This window comes from Pinus tabuliformis, chromosome 1_1 (assembly GCF_031772625.1).
Source record: "Pinus tabuliformis cultivar Carrire ecotype Pingquan chromosome 1_1, CPIR1, whole genome shotgun sequence".
NCBI lineage: Eukaryota > Viridiplantae > Streptophyta > Pinopsida > Pinales > Pinaceae > Pinus > Pinus tabuliformis.
Genome location: NC_142297.1, coordinates 477,336,845 through 477,351,334, shown reverse-complemented (window position 1 = coordinate 477,351,334; position 14,490 = coordinate 477,336,845). Strand labels below are relative to the sequence as shown.

At 34.0% G+C, this 14,490-nt stretch overlaps 1 pseudogene; it reads right to left on the bottom strand.

Annotated features, from left to right (window-relative positions):
• The window catches only part of LOC149213804 (uncharacterized), a 48,891-nt pseudogene extending 34,929 nt beyond the window's left edge, over positions 1 to 13,962 (bottom strand).
• Positions 13,963 to 14,490: the final 528 nt, after the last annotated feature.

Here is a 14,490-nt window from a genome sequence, read left to right as displayed (position 1 = left end):
GCAAAAGGAGGTCACTTGACATAGAGGCTATATCTAATGATCAAGGCCTAGAGAGTGATAATGTTGGCCTAAGGGCATCAATAAAAACTATAGAAGACCTCTCTAATGCAATCAAGTATGTTGATATAAGGAGGGAAAGGGGACATGAGGTCTACACATAAGGGAAATATCCCCCAACCCTTAACGAGGTGATAAATATCTTCAAATCTGTGAATAATGTTATCAATAAACTTAAGTGTAGGTAGCTCATTTTTTTCAGAGAACTTCACTTAGAGCTCAAAATATTTTATTAGAAGCTAGTTGTAGGTTAGAAGGCCTCCACATGTGTTGTTAAGAGACACAAAGCAAGAAGAGGTAGATATACCACATTCCTCTAGGGTATAAGATAATATGATTTCCCCTTAACATTGTCATGAAGAATATTATGATATAAGAGTAGAAGAGCTAGATAACCATATCATGGACTTAGATCAAGTAAAATGAACAAGTATTTTTTCCTGGAGCATCCACTTGAGGTAGAAAAATGAAAAGATGATGTCAAATGTAGAATTTTCTTGAAATTCTGCAACTACTATAGTGAACAATCTGAAAAGTGAAAACTAGTTTCTTTTCACTAAAACACAGAATTTATGTACTTCAAATTTGCAATGGAATAGAAACAGAAATAACAACAATCACACAATTCAAAACACAATTTTTTTCTAGGGAACCCAACTGGGAAAACCCTCTACTTGCTTGAGAATTTTATTGAAGAAAAAAGACTGAGTAATAGATCTCTTACAAAATAATTATTTCAATTAAAAAACACACTTGTTTTCCCTGCTTGTTCTAAGCATGAAGCCCTTGCAAGACTATTGATCTTTGTTGTTCTCTACAAATTTGTGCACAAGCTTCTTTTGCACACTCTTCCTCTCACAAGCTTCATGCACAACCCTCTGCAACCTTCTCACAAACCTGTGAGCTCTATTATCTTGTCTCACCAACTCATGCTCACAAGACAATAATCAAATTGTGCCTTCGTTCCTCCTTATAAGCACTTCGATTGAGCTACTACTAGCAAGTTGTATTTGAGGAAAGTCGAACTATTGATTGATTAGTTAACAAATGCTCACTAATTTTGCTAACTCTTCCTTTGTATAATTTAAGGGCCTGACTCAATTAACTCATCCTTTACCCAAAAAAACTCACACTAGAAGACAATAAACTTCATCTTCCACTAATTATCACTAGACAATTGCTTCTTGCACTCCTAAATTTTAGTAATTCACCCTAAAGTCTAGGAGCTTGTCCCACTTTTTAGGAATTAGCTCCTAACTCATAAGATCTTGTGCATGCTCAAGGAGAAAATCATTGTGGTTCCTTTGATTAAGGAACAAATCAAGCAACCTTTTCTCGCTAACATTTTCAACACTCCCTCTTAGTGATGACATTGTTCTTGGAAGAACCTCCTCCACCTGGATCTGTCTCCAAGAAATGTACTTAGTCCTTCACTATAATTGTACTTAGGGATCCTCTGGCAGACCTATAACAGTTCTCCCACATGTATACATGTTGCCAATAACTATGTCCCATACATGGACTGGATCCTGCACTGCAACTGGCATTTATATCATTTACTAACTAAAATGACATAATGGATTACCTTAGGAGACTTCGTATCTTCCTCTTGATTTTAAGCCCGCGATTGGCGGTTTTCAAGCCTATTCATTTTGTTTCTATTTTATTCTCTGTTAGCAATCATTTTCCCTGTAATTTGTATTCTGAATTAATTCAACAAATATCAATAGACAAATGACCAGAAAGAAAATTGGTTCCATACTGTTTAGCGAATATAGTTTGGTATTTTTTAACTTTTTCGTTTAGAGGCCCCATGCATCTATACTATTATAATGTAAACAGGAAGTGGCTATCAGTGGTGAAAGAACAAATATTAAGATATGTTGATTTAATTACATTCAAATTATGAATAAATAAAACAAATTGAATAGTTTGATTTAACATGGGTCAAATTTCACCATCACTCCAAATTAGTGGCACAAGCTATTAATTAATGGAAAGAGAAAGCCACATTCTTTATTTTATACCACACATATACATCAACACGAGATGCTTTATCTCATACCAACACAAACACATCAAAAGTATCTTATGAAAACTTCTTTTAAAAAAAGGGAGTAACACCAACATGCACCTACACAATTTTTTGTCTAAGCAGCGACCATCTGCGTGGGTACATAATCAGATGGCAAGGACAAGGCCACACATGGTTTCTCCTTCAATTTCATAGCACTCGCCTCCCAGATAGGGGAATGTAGGTCAAAGCAATGAAGGGTTAAATTATGTCACAATGATTATTGTGCTGAAATATTTTCTAACTTCTGTGATTATCCCATTCTCTAAAGTCTAGACTGAAATCAATATGCGGTTTTATCTTCGCGACCTTCCATGAACACCTTGTTACTGAGAGCAGGAACGATGTGAGTCATATCTAGAAATTAATTAATCAATCAATGAAATGGTTGATGCTAATAAAGAAACAAACAATAAATTGAAATGGTGAGGTCTAAGTGGAATGAAACACACTAGCACTTGTTATTTCTAATAATATGTGGATTCAAATAACAGATATCGTGAATTCATATAGTTAATACATGAGTGGATATATGAAACTCAAAAATGTTTGGAAATCCCATATTTTCATCCAATAAATAATTATAAGATGAAAAATATTACTACATTATTAAATCAATACCATCCATAATTTCTCATATTTTACAGAATGAAAATTGATATAAGCCAATTCCAATGTAGACCATGTCTATTGAAGTAATGAGCTGCAATCCTTAAATTATAAACTTGTGAGTAAGGAGTTGCAATCCTTAAATTATAAACTTGTATTCTTAAGTGGTATAACAAAAATTATGTATAGGTGGTCATAAAACTTCATAGAATTAGATGTATCCCCATTCTATCTACATTGTTTTCCACAAAATGAAAGTTCTCCATACTTTAATGGTGGACTGAGCTTGTCAATGCCGATTACTCATCTAGTCATTTCTAGTACACTAAAAATCTTGATCTAGTCATTTCTAGTACACTAAAAATCTTGAAATTTGAGAATTGTAATTACAAAAATCCTTACCAAATTTTATCAAAATCTTAACGCAATTTCTACAATTTCCCAAAAAAAAACAAAAAACTAGAAACAATAAAAACAAAAACAAAACCAAAAAACAAACTAAAACTATCACGATCTGTTAAGACTATGGCTTAAATTCGGCTCCATAAACCGATCTTTAAACCTTTACGCTGAACAGCCGCGCTCAATTAAAGATTCAGCGAACTTTAACCTCTGCGCTCGATGGGCTTAAGCTCAGTTCCGAGCCATTTCACCATAGTGAGCGACTTTCTTTGCTTCCGCAATCCCTTCGCTAGTCTTCCAACTGGTTAGGCAGACCCTTATTAAACCATTCACAGGTTTATAACCATTACAGGCACATCAATGGCGAGAGGCACACACGTACAGGAATGAAGATATTAATATTTACCTCATATTGATATGAACACAGTACATTAATTCTGCATTTTCCAAACCAACTCTGTAACTCCCAATTGGCCTGATTGTATAAAAATGGGCACCCTCAGCCCTACCACCTCTGTATTTTCAAATCCTATGGCAACCTATGCTGATTTTCAAACCCTATAGGCTTGCTTCTTCTTTTTTTTCCTAATTATTTGATATTATTTTTCTAATTAATTTTAAAAATTATAATAAAAATATTTTAAATAGAAAATTTTATAAAAAAAAAATTATTATTAAAATTTCCCAAACACCTAAAATATATTCAATTGACAAAATTGAAACTAAACTCTATAAAATAAATCTATCTTCATTTTACATTGTATTTCACAAAATGAATTGTTTAATCTATTCTTAATATCGATATATGATATGTGTATTTTTATGGAAAATTTTAATTATTGAAATTTATTTTAAAGTTTATGGAAATTAGTGAGAAAAATTAGCCCGCTTACCAATATTAGCCCCTAAAATTTTCCCTATATACTTTAATGTCTTTCATGATAGACAAAAATTGTGAAGTACTTTTTGGTTAGCCTTACTTTTTCATCTTGAAATATATAAGTGTCGTAGAGGCTTCTAGATGAAAATTGGCATGGGCATCGTAAATTTGTGGGGAAAGCCAAAAATAATTGGAATCCATTATTTATTTTTCTTCGAAAATTTGTGATTTCAAATTTCAATATTTTTTCAAATTTTATCAAAATCTCACCTAAATTTCCAGATTTTCCGAGCAATTTAAAGTCCAGTTAAACTACGACCGAAAGATTCCTCGAAATAGTGGGCAGCATGGGGCCCATGGGCTTACGTTCGAATGACGCTTTCTTCGGATACCAAACTTGCACGTCAAAAATGTGTAAAGTCATCAAGTGTGTGCATTTAAGTGTCCCCTCCACCGTAACGGTTACATTACGTGATGGTGGCTAATACTCGTTGAGAAATTCATTTGGCCAAATCACGTCGTTAAACCACATGGCATGCCCCCGCTTATCTGGCTTGAAACATCAATTACAAGGAGCCTGAAGTATACACATAGACAGATACTCAGCATCTCATTGACCTTATAGATCCATCTAAAAAATTCTCAAGTAAAAATATAATCCAAGGGTTTAAAACCGCCCCAAAAAAAATTCTTCTAACTAAAACATAGGCGAGTGTTCAAATTTTAACCTATATTGCCGAAGCTATTTATAAAAGGTGTAATTTAATTTATAGATAAAATGGTTTTTTTAATGAAATATTTGCTGGTTAATTTTAAGTAAAATCTAGTAACTAGATTTTAATTCATTTAATCTCTATAATTCCAGCGCCTCAAAAGTTTTTAGGGCGTTAAATTCATTTATTCATTCAAAAATCTATTTTAAACAATAAAAATCAATTTCTTACTTAAATAGAATCACCAAATTTCAATGACAAAAATTATTTAGTTAAACTACATCTTCATTAAATAGTATATTGCTATTATAATATTATAAATTCTTTTTTATTTTTAATAAAAAAATAATTTTAATGTTATTATTAGTATAGTATGACCAAAGTTTTTATTTATTTAGATATTTAAAAAGCCTTTTATTTACATGCATTATGAAATATATTTTGTTATTTTGTATCTTTTTGGTTTATAATTAACATAAAATTATTTTGATATAGAATTTTTATGAATTTAAAAATGATAGGTTTAATTATAAATTTATTAAATTTAAATGATCAATTTATTTTTATTTTTTATTTTTATGGATATGGAGTGTTTATATATATATATATATATGGGGATTCAATGCCTTCAATATTTGGTCACACAATTTAATTTGCAATTTCAATAATTTTTTGTTTTTTAAACAAATTAATTATAATAATTTATTTTTTTCAATAACTTTATATGATATATACATAGTTTTTTTAACCATAAATAGTTTATGATGATGGTGGTGGTTAACGTCCATTGAGATCAAACTTTGGTTTATCAAACCTAAAGATAAATAGTTTATGATGATGGTGGTGGTTAACGTCCATTGAGATCAAACTTTGGTTTATCAAACCTAAAGAAACGAATTATTTAGTTTGATTTAAGATTTTATTCTTATGCTCAAAAAGTTTGGAGAGAAGCCTCCCGAGCTCACTATAATTTTGACATTCAGTATTGCAACAAAGCATATGAAACTCAGCTCTAATGTGGTTGTAAGCAGGGCACTCTAAGAGGAAGAGATTTTCATCCTCAATGTTTATGTTCTCACAAAGATGTCAGATCCTTTCCATCCATGGTGTTTTAGGAATTGCCCAACTACTTGTTCCTCTATAGAGCTCATGAGAGTTCGTTCTAATCTCGGCTATATTAATTTTCTTATTTGAGCTAGTTAAAACAGAGAGATTCTTTTGATCTTCTAGGGTGGGGTCGATGACCTCCTTATAATATCTTAATTTTCTTTTAGCTACTAAATCTTTCTCACACCACATTTTTTCTTCGAACATAGAAGTAACAATATTTTTAATGTTATTAATGTGTTGCAATGCAGCATTCTCGTCAATCTCCCAACGGTGTCTTTATACCAACCTCGTTTGAGCCTTAGGTGGCTTTGGCTGGAATTTAAAGCTAGCTTAAGAAGTCTATGGTCTCCTATCTTATTGAGTTTGTGCTTGTACAACACTCAATATGGTAAACATTGTCCATATTAAAATATTTTTTTGTTATTAATATATTTTTAAATACACTTCAATATTTATTATTATTAAGTATGGGGGATTTACTTAAATTCAAAAAGAGTCAAGGGATCTCTACTTGAATGGTTCATGAGGCACAATACTTGCTAAGGTTTTGCAAATGGGGTAGCAAGCTAAGTGGGCTTGATTGTGGGGAAAAACTCCACAGTTAAGCGCGCTTGAGCCAGAGGAGTTCTGGGATGGGTGACCTCCTGGGAAGTCCTGGTTACCGGGTGCAAGCCCCGGAAGTGATGATTGATGCTATGTGATTCGTTCTCCACATTTCACTAGTTTCAATCCCACTTCTTCACCCCTGTGAGCATCACCCGATGCAATGAGTGCTAAGTGAACTATTCAAAAATCATGAGAAATTAGTCAGTTACGACTACCTCTCATGGAAATGGTCATACGTTTGAATGACTTACTTAACGCAGTTGAATCCCAAAAATGATTTATTATTATTATTATTATTATTATTATTATTATTATTATTATTATTATTATTATTACTACTATTACTTTGAGTTATTATTAATTTTTTTAAATATTAGATATTAATTATCTTTATTTTTTATTTTTTTCTGATATTGAACTATGTTATTATGGTATATATAATTAACTTTAAAATAAAATAATAAAAATAAATATTCAAATAATTTATTTAATTTTTTTTATTTTTTATTTTTTAATTATATTCATTTGGTTGATTTAAATTTTTAATTATAAATAAAAAAGATAAAAATAAAAATATTTTTACAACTTTTTTTTGTGATGATGATGATGATGGTTAACGTCCACTGAGACCAAACTTTGGTCTATCGGACCTAAAGAAACGAATTATTTAGTTTTATTTAAGATTTTATTCCTATGCTCAAAAAACTTGGAGAGAAGCCTCCCGAGCTCACTGTAATTTTGACAATGTAAAAGGCTAGGAAGGTCAGTATTGCAACAAATATTTTGAAACTAAGATCTAATGTGGTTGTACGTGGGGCACTCTAAGAGGAAGTGATTTTCATCCTCGATGTTCGTATTCTCACAAAGATTGTAGAACCTTTCCATCCATGGTGTTTTAGGAACTGCCCAACAACCTGTTTCACTATGGAGATCATGAGAGTTCGTTCTAATCTTGGCTATATTAATTTTCTTCTTTGAGCTAGTTAAAACAGAGAGATACTTTTGATCTTCTAGGGTGGGGTTGATGACCTCCTTATAATATCTTAATTTTATTTTAGTTGTTAAATCTTTCTCACACCACATTTTTTCTTTGAACTTAGAAGTAACAATATTTTTAATGTTATTAATGTTTTGCAATGCAAAATTCTCGTCGATCTCCCAATGGTTTAACCAGGCTCTAGTGTCTTTATACCAACCTCATTTGAGCCTTAGGTGGTTTTTGCTGGAATTTAAAACTAGCTTAGGAAGTTTATGGTCTCCTATGTTATTGAGTTTTTGTTTGTACAACTGAAGCGTAGTCATAGCTAGGCTCTCGATAGGGGAAAGACCCACTTCTATAAGGAGAATAGGATAGGGTGTGTTGCTTTTAATTTTGAGGTTATACATTATAAAACGCTTCTGGATTTGCTCAATCTTTCTCCAGGATTCTCTAGAGATGCTACAACCCCAAACCTCACATCCATATAAGGTAACCGGAGTGACTAAAGTTTCAAAGAGGAACTCCTTTCTATCCCACATTATGAGGTTTTTCATTTTACAATTATTTTCAAGACCAAAATAAGCTTTCCATCCTCCATTAATCCTTTTCTCAATGCTATAGTTCTAGTTGAGCTTGTGATGAATATCAATTCCTAGGTACTTGTAGGAAGACACTTCCTACAAGTTACTATTGTCATACATAGGATTTGATAATCATAACTTTTGTTTTGTCAGTGTTAACAATCATACCCATGGTAGAGCGAAAATCCTTAAGAAGTATAAGTTGCTTATCAAGATCAAATGGGCACCTTGCGAGAAGAACAATATCGTCAGTGTAGAGAAGAATGATGATGACTATCCTAGCTAAGATCGTGCTAGCGCATCCTGCTTCCTCTAAACAACCTTCTAGCTTGTCGATGTAAATTCCAAATAGGGGAGGGGAGAGGGGGAAACCTTGTTTAACTCTGACATTACATTTAATATCTTTCGACCACCCCTCATTTCTCTTTAACTTGGCAATTACATTCTTGTATAAACTTATAGCGGCAACTCTCAACTCAAAAGGAACCTTTAGCTCTTCTAATCTATTCCAAAGGTTGTTTCTATGAACCATATTGAAAGCCTTTCTAAAGTCCACAAAGCAATAAAAGTGATTGGATTTATCATTGCGACATTCCTCCATAATGATCCTAAGCGTAACGAGGTGGTCTGTTGTTGAGTGCTGCTTTCTAAAACCCGCTTGGGCTTTAGCCAGCTTACCTTCACTTTCAAGCCATATGCTCAACTTTCTTTCCAAAATAATGCCATATAACTTCGCTAGGAGACAGCTGATCATAATTGTTCGATAAATAGAGGGGTTATTTGTATCCCCACTTTTGAAAATACGGATATTGAGGCTTTGAGTCCATGGTTTAGGGAACCCTTGATTAACCGCTTGATTGAAAAGCTTGTGAATGTGGGGGATGAGGACATAGCCTCCAATTTTTAAGATTTCCACCTAGTAACCTTTAATGTCCTTATCTTTCCCATTACCCAAGTGATTAACCCCAAAATCAATGTCTTCTAATGAGAAAACTTCTTCATTGTCAGCAGAGTTTCAAAGCTATCCATGACACTTGGAGATTCATAAAGCTTTTTAATATAGGAATTCCAGTCGTGTAAAGAAATTTTATTATTATCTTTAGTTTTCATAGTTAGAATCTACCTCTAGAATTTCTTAGGAGCTACCTTAGAGAGGCGTAAGAGATTCTCTTGTCTTTTACGAATATACTGCCTTTTTTTCCTTTTAGTTAGGGCTTTGTATATTTTTATCTTGCCAATTTTAAGAGATTCATCAACAACTTCCTTAATTTCTCTCCTCACACGTTTACAATCTTTGTCATACCATGGGCTAGTTTTTCTATTTCTTTTATTACTTGAAACGCCAATTGAGAAATTGTTAATAGAATAAGAGAGGGTTGCAGTAAAATTATGATAGAGATCTTCTATGTTGTCTATACTAGATAAAGGAAGCAAATTAGTTTTTAATTCATTTAGAAAGAGATATTTTTTGTTTATATAAAAGATTAAATTATTTTGGATATAAGGATTATCTTCTATGGGATCTCTATGCATAACAAAATTGAGAGTTATAAGTAAAGGCCTATAATCAGAGTCATGCTCGTGGTCATTTAAGATGTCAAAATTTGTTATTTTGTTGTATAAAGGAAGATTGGAGATAACATAGTCTACTACGCTGCTACCAAGCCCATGGATGCAGGTCATCTGGCAAGAATTGGGCCACTTCTTTAGACCATTGCAAATTATGAGATCCTAAGCACTACAGAGCTTGACTAGCTTCGACCCAAACAAATTCTTCCCGAGGTATTCAGAGCTCCTTTTGTACTGGCTAGCCAGAGGATGGTATTCGTCTAACCAAAGAGGATTAGGGTTGGAATGATTGCTTAGAAGAATAGCTTGGTTGCTTGAAGTTCGAGCATTAAAGTTACCCATTGGATATTGCCTTCATTCCTTAGGCTAGAAATATCATTCTCTAAACCATTGTAAGGACTATTTTTATCTAGATTCTTTTTCTTATAGAAGTTAGAATTGATTAGGGGGAATGACAGATTGTTATGTAGGTCTTTTTATCATAAATGTCAGTAATTTCTATCCAACTATATTGGTTGTAAAGGTTGTTTCTATAAATCCTAGCATGGGGAGAGATGTTCTTCTTAGTGTAACAAGCTATACCCCCAATGCTTCTACAGGAGGATCGCTTATTCCAGGTAGACCATAATGTAGAGCCATCTATGTTAGGGACCTTAGATTCTTTGTGCTCCAAAGTTTCAATAAGCAAAATAATATCAACATCATTCGAGATCCAACTTAGCTTGGGGCCTTTGTTCCATGGAAAGCCCCGACAATTCCAAGAAAGAATCTGGAGCATGTTTAATTGCTCTTTATTATTATCTTTTTTGTTTCTATCTCGAATAACGACTTTTCTATTTCTGATTATTGCCCATTTTCCTTTCTTCCTAACTTCCTTTACCTTTTGAACCTCCTTTCTCAACTCTGCTTGATCTTCTGGAATGAGATCTTCGTTTATAAATATTCTCGTTCCTTTTAGACTTGAGGTTTTACTAAGTATGTCATACATATGGTTAGTAGAGCTCACCTTTATTCAGATCAGCCTTCTTTTATTCTCAATTAGTTTCCCCAACCTTGTTGCTTTTGTGAGACACATTGTTTCAATTTGTAATCTGTTATGTAATTCTGTCTGGGCTATGGATAAAGTATCCTCGTGTACCTCCTTTTTCAAACCAAATATTATAAGGTTCAAGGCCCTTTTGTTACGCTCATGGTCTAATTATATCAGTTTTTTCATTTCATCTTTAATTGGTTTGATATCTAATTTACCTGCCACACTATTTAGGGTGAGGCAGCTATTAACATTTTCTTCTAGCTCTTTAATCATGTCCTTCATTTGAAGACTCTCTAAAGTATCAGCGTCTACTTGCTGGGATGTTTGGTTCATATCTTGGTTTTGTTTTCTATAACCTGCAACCTAGTCTACATTGCCTCCATCTTATTCCCCAATAGTTCTATTTTATTTTCTATTTGTTTTTGGATCTTGTCTTCAAGATATGTGAATTTATTTTCAAGCATCGGTACTAACTCTGTTTGTAGCTAGACTTCTCTTTCTTCTCTACGTTTCTCTACGTTTCTCTAAAGAATCTATATACTCATAGAGTAACTGTGCTAGGTCTACCTTTGGTAATCTTTGATAATTGAGGTAAATTATTCATACTTGAAAGTATATGAGCAAATATGTATTACAAAATATAAGGAATGTGTGCACCTGATATCAGCAAGCCGGATCGTAGAGGCACGTGCCCCAGATTGTTTTTCTATTACCGCAAAGAGGCTATGAATTATTACCGCAGAGAGATTGTAAATTATGACCGCAAAAATTGTAAATACATCACCCTAAATTATTACCATAATATATATATTATATATATAAAATTATTTTATATTTTTCATCATTATGTTATATATAAGATTTTATATTTTTTTGGTCAAAACATTTAAACCTTCTCTTACTCTAATTTATGAAAAATTGCTTTCATTTTACACCATATATTTTTCTCTTAAACATTTAATAATGAAAAATAAATGTTTGATTTTTATTAAAATAAAAAAATTGCTATAAAATTCTTATAATATTTTTCAAAAATTTGTATTAAAATAATTGTTTGGACAATAAAAACAAATATTTTTAATTTCTTTATAAATAATATAAATTTTTCGACCATAAAAATAAATATTTGAAAAAAATTATTGATAACAACATTTTTTTTTTTTTAAATAATAACATTTTAAACAAACCTAATTTTTAGAAAACCTAATAATTACAGGTAACATAATATAGTTTCATTGGGCCTAATTTTACAGGACATTTGTTGTGTGCACCTGCGAGTTTGTCGGAACAAACCCTGCGAGAGTTTCTTGAAAATAAGCTCATTAGGGTCGTTGGTTCAAATTCCACAAGATATTTGTAATGTGCACCTACAAGTTTAGCGGAACAAAGTGAGGGCGACATATGAGATGCTAACAGGATACTAAACACTCACATTAACGTGACACGTGGCATTATTCTCTTTCGTGATATATATTATTTAAAATTATTAATTTTTTTTCATAAAAGAAAATTATTAAGTTAAAATTATTAATTATTTTTTCATAAAAGAAAATTATTAAGTAATAATGTTGCATGTAATAATGTTCATGTTTGTAATAATTAATTTTTTTTTTCTCAATATTGGTATGTTTTTATTTTTTTGTTTTAATATTAATTATCAAATGTAAGATAAAATTGCAGACACTCAATAATATATTCTATTATCCTTGAATGAGGAAATTACACACATATTTATACAATCAATAGTCTCAAGATAGGAATTCTATCTTAGACGTACAGTAGTGTGGTTGAGAGATTCTCTCAACCACACACTAAACTAGGAGAAACTAAATTCCTATTATGTAGGAACAAATTCCTCAAATGGAGAATTACAACCATAGACAAGTAGGAATTAATTATTTCTAACTCCCCCCCTTAATGACTACTTGTCATGATAGTCAAATCCATCACCATCAGGCAAATTGCATGTACAAAACTTCCAAAAACAAAGAGAGATCAGTGCCTTTCTAAGCCAAATATTCATGTCCAAATAACAATCGCAAACAGCTGCGCTGATTGCGCCTTTCAACGCAACTGTTAGATAGAAAAGTGCACCAACCCTCTTGTGCTCAGACACACCAATATCTGAGACCGTGAGCCAGGTGTTACTGCAGTCCACCTACTCTTACGAGCACAAAACTCTTGTGCACACGTTAGCCACTCAGGCAATATGCCACCACCAGGCAAGTCCGATCTACCACCACCGGGCAAATCCGCCAACTTCAATATGCCACCACCAGGCAAGTCCGATCTACCACCACCGGGAAAATCCACCAACTTCAATATGCCACCACCGGGCAAGTCCGATCTGCCACCACCGGGCAAGTCTGATCTGCCACCACCGGGCAAATCCGGAACTTAAATGTGCCACCTTCGGGCAAATTCTGTAGCCACTAAGGCTCTATGGATGGTTTCTGGCTCACCACCAACCAGCCACACAGGCAATCCATTACAAAGTGGTTTTAAGATCACCACGAACTTTCAAATACCTTTAAAAGGCTTACATTTCATTCAACATTTTGGAGTTTCTGGGTACATACAATGACCATTACAACAACTGGACTTGCTTATAACATGTTAGGGAGTCTATTCCACAAACCACACTAACTCAAACAAACATCTATTTTTGCTGTCCACCATAAACGTTGTGGTTGCTCCTTTACCTCATCTATTCATTGTTCACATCTTGGGCATCTTTGTCAAATAAATTCTTGGAACTCCATGCTTATCCTGTCATTTGTTAGAGTCATGAATTCTAACGAAACAACTTTACCTACATTGAGTTAGCTAGGCTCAATAAGGCTCAATAATATTATCCATGATTCCAAGACATAAAAAATAAACTTTCAGGTTGAAAAAATATCAAATTTCTCTATCTTTGCCCATAGATGATTTTAGATCACTATAAAAAACAATCACACCACAGTGAGCTCTCCATGGTCCGTGATCCACGTCGCACAAATCCAGCCTTAGGCAAAAGATCGGAATGAAACCACAATGAACCAAGTTAGGAAACGAACCTCATGCTCAAATTCAAAAGAGAAACACTCTCCTACAGTGCTTCAAACAACGCTCTCTGTCCAGTTCAAACACTCCATGCCCTTGGACACACTCCAAGCGACCTCACCACAATCGAGTCAATGAGTATGCAGTGCTCCACAACAGGCACCTCGCTCGGCCTACTCTCTCCATTCCCCATTGTGTAGTTCGCCAGGTGGACTCCACAAAATTTAGTTAACCATTTCGCAAAAAAGACTCCACATCTAGTCAGCCCTCTGATGGAGCCGAATCGGTAGTTTACACGACGCATGTGTTCATGAATGGCGAGGACACGGACGTGAGGAATCTGGTGGATCTCCGGGTAGCAGAGCAGTCAACTGCTGGAAGATCTGCAGAAATATGGTTATGATAAGCTGAGGTCTATTCCTGCGCTTCATCAGGTTTCGAAATGGATGCTTAACTTCCGCGGCTATTTTACTGGCCTGAACTGAATTAGATCCTCGTCGCAAATGTCCACAGCGTGCGGCAATCTGTTCAGCGCCTGGACGCTGTGCGCGGCAAAAGCAGACACCAAAACGCGAACCGCATTGGAAGAGGCGACGCGTCTTCGGCTCCTGTCGCTTTCCTTCGCCAAGGCTCTCAGCCTCTGGATCGCTTCCCGCGATTCGATCTCTGATAGCAATTCTTCGATCTCAGCCGAAGTGGGCGGCACCTTTGGGGTTGGTATTCTCTCGATTCCACTTGCACTGTTGGCCACGCACCAATCTTGAATCACGCGATGATACCACGATCTCCACGATGGCACGTATCCAACGCTATTACAATCGCGAGCAACTCC